At 37.4% G+C, this 3,270-nt stretch overlaps 1 long non-coding RNA gene across 1 annotated transcript; it reads right to left on the reverse strand.

Moving 5' to 3' along the window:
- Positions 1–2,007: 2,007 nt before the first annotated feature.
- On the reverse strand, positions 2,008–2,722 carry LOC111928384 (uncharacterized). Its single transcript, XR_002864079.2, has 3 exons — positions 2,570–2,722; positions 2,256–2,374; positions 2,008–2,131 (listed from the first exon to the last, which is right to left on the reverse strand). It is a non-coding gene; the product is annotated as an uncharacterized LOC111928384 (long non-coding RNA).
- Positions 2,723–3,270: the final 548 nt, after the last annotated feature.

The raw sequence follows: 3,270 nt of genomic DNA on the forward strand, positions 1-3,270 counted from the left end.
GCACTGTGTTTATCAAGTTTACTTATAGAGATGCTTGCCCAATTCTAATGTTACTTTTCTGGCATTCCTTGGAAGATTGTCAGTAATAAATGAAATCATATGCACTGCTATTCAACTTGTTTTACATCTGATGCTGACCAAAACAGAAATTTTCTCAAGGTGAAGAAGGCCTGCATTAGTAACACAAGACAAACTATCCTTTAAATTCTATTCTGTCCTGCTCCTTAAAACACACTGTTCAGTGCCAAAGCTTAATTTTCCTTACTTATATGAAATTTAAACTGAAATTTTGACTTAAATTTATGAAGACAATTCTGAAATTTTTAACAACTGGCAGAGAAATAGACTGTAAGTCTTTATGGAAGAAAAGTAAAAAAGAAGCATCACAGCTACCAGCTGGTAGACTTAATAACCACCAGAATTAAATGTTTTGTTTTAATTTTGTCTCATCATATTCTTCTAAAATGCTTCTTGTGGAACAGCTTGATTTCCATGTTTTATGACATATCCATCAATATTTTGACAGTGCATTTTAGTTGTATATATTGTAGTTGTATGTACATATTTAGTTTAGCTGTAAGTGATATCCCAAATTGAAGTTAACCCAAATGTTTTCTTTTCCAAGTTCTTTTCTAAAGTCATACTTCAAAACTTCACATGCCAGGTTATTGCCTCAGCATTTATTCTGTTCCAGCTCCTCAGCACTGTTGGATTTCCACAAGGAGTCAGGAAAAGCTTTGGGCTGGTGGCTTCTTCTTAGTCCTGAATAGTCACGAGATGTGGGACTGGGGTCTCTGGGAAAGTGGGAAAAATTGTATTACATCTGTGATAATATGCAATTAACCTGTTTGAGGATCAAGTCGGGTCAACTGCATCTCCTATGGCATTCTACTTTTATTAAAATGCAGCAGGACTGGATATAGACATTGATTTATTGAATAGTCTAAGGTTCCTTTTGGACAGACGATGAACAAAATGGCTTATGGGTATGACTGTGTTTGTATGTAGAAAATTCTGTTTCAGGGCATCTATTTAATCTTTTCTTTACGACAATCAAAGATACAACATTATTATTATATGCCCACTCATTGAAAACTTAGGAGGGGACTGTTCTGAGGAAGAAGTAGCCATTAATGGAATTTTCAAATTAGTACTAAAAGTCTTTGTCATGGCATATTCTATTACCACACTTATCATCCCCGGTAGCAAAGCAAAATGAGGAAAAAATTACTGGTTTGGTGAAAAATCAGTCATAATTTCCCTGGGGCTTGATTTTTTTAAGATACTTTTTAAGAGTTTGAGAGAATCTGGTTTTATATTCAAAGTCACTGAAATTCCTTATCATTTATATTTATCAGTGCAACCCTGAGTCATCTCGTTGCAAGCAGTTACATAAATTATGCACATAGAAGTCTTCCTAGGTAGGTCTAACTGTAGTTATATTATAACAGGAAGAAATCAGTCACACAGTAACAGTAACACGTCCTGGAGCAGTGCATCAACTTCAGAAAGTCAGCTCAGCATAAATGTCGTCATTTCTCTGAGTCATCTCGGTGGTGAACACAAGCCGTCAGAAGAAGTGGAAAGAACTGAAAATTTTTCCATCAATTGAAAAATACATTACACATTGAATGAAAGTTTTATTCTACATCCTTTAAATTCTGCATGAAACCTGTGTGTTCAATGTAGGTATATTATAGAAACATGCTAATTCTAATTAACCTTATCTTATAGACTTCATTAAGATTGAAAACCTTATAATTCTAAAGGTTTTTCAGACTACCCAGGAATTCACTTAATGCAAGAATTGATGTACCTACCTAACAAAACTTGAAAAATTGAAGAAATTTGACACACAGAGAACACTGAGAGGGGAAAATCTTGTTTTTTTTTCTGAGACTGGAAGAAAAACCAAGAGCTGAAGACCTAGAGAGCAGGTTTTGTTTCTTCATATCCTCTTTTTTCATCTATACAAACTTCCTACCTCTTTGGGACACCACAATCCTCATCTGTACTACCCCTCTGAAGGTAGGTTTTTTCCTTCATTCTGGTACTCCCTGTGGCTGAGGGCTTGGTCAGGGGTCTGTTGAAATCTCTGTGAACTGCAGCCAGTCCTGGCTTCTTGCTTCTGCTGTGGGAAGCACCCATGGGATTAAACACTGCTGGGATCCCCCAGGCATCCAGAGAGACTGCCTGTATTGTGCTGGCCAAAGCCAGTGTGTCTCACTGAATTAGGCTTGGTGTTTGATGCTTACTACAGAATGGGGGTGTTCTGTCCTTTCTGTTGATTCTATTTGGAGTTAGGATTACTCTACAGCGTTGAAAATCGCTCTTCATGCATTGTATTGTGCAATTCTTTTGTGCATATTTTTGCCTAAGGATCAGAGAAAACACCTTTAACTGTGTGTTACAGGTCTAAAAGCACTATTACTGTTTTCATGAACATCAGTGACAAGCTTCCAATGAAACAGTTTTAACTTATGAGTAATACATATCCCAAATTAATCTAACATCCCAAGTCTTTAAACTAGGTTGTCTGAGCTGCCATAGGACTTTAACAGACAGCAACCTCTTTGATAACCCTTTGTATTCAGATCCTTTTTTTCCTCTTTACTTCTCAGTTTCAAACACTGCAGCTCTTTAGTCTCCTGCTCAGTCTCCCACATCTCATTTTCTGTGTTCCTTCACATCACTTATGCAGTTTCTGCCTTCACCATCCGTCTATTGTCGTGCTGCAGTCACTGGGTCTTCCTTTCTTGCTGGTCATCTCTGTGAAGTCTTTTCCTTTCAACTGTCACTTTTGGAACTCTCCTCCACTAGGAGATAGGTTTCTTTCACTCCAGTGTCTCTTTTGCTCACAGTTTTTTCATCTTTGTTATCCGGTCAGCTCCCCACTTGAAAGAGCAGTTTCAGTTCTCACTCCCACAAAGTCTTTTGAAGGAACAAGTTCAAACAATGACCTTCCATGCCCTACTGTTGGGCCAATCTCTTTCCCAAACACCTGGATGCTTTTCTTCTCCTTGTAAACTGATTTTATCCAGAGAATATTTCTCTCTTCTCCACTTCCATCAACTGATGCCCACCTCCCACCACCCTGACTCTTCAACCTGCCACTTTCAAGGGCACATAACCACAGTTTCACTGACATAAATTGGTTAAATATTTATGAAAAAGTCATAGTAACTCTTACTTAATGACTCCTGTAGCTTGCTAAACAACAGAAGATAGTTTTTCTTTAATTTGTGCCATATTTTTCAATAACAGAAAACA

This window comes from Cyanistes caeruleus, chromosome 5 (genome assembly GCF_971803275.1).
Source record: "Cyanistes caeruleus chromosome 5, bCyaCae1.hap1.1, whole genome shotgun sequence".
Lineage (NCBI taxonomy): Eukaryota > Metazoa > Chordata > Aves > Passeriformes > Paridae > Cyanistes > Cyanistes caeruleus.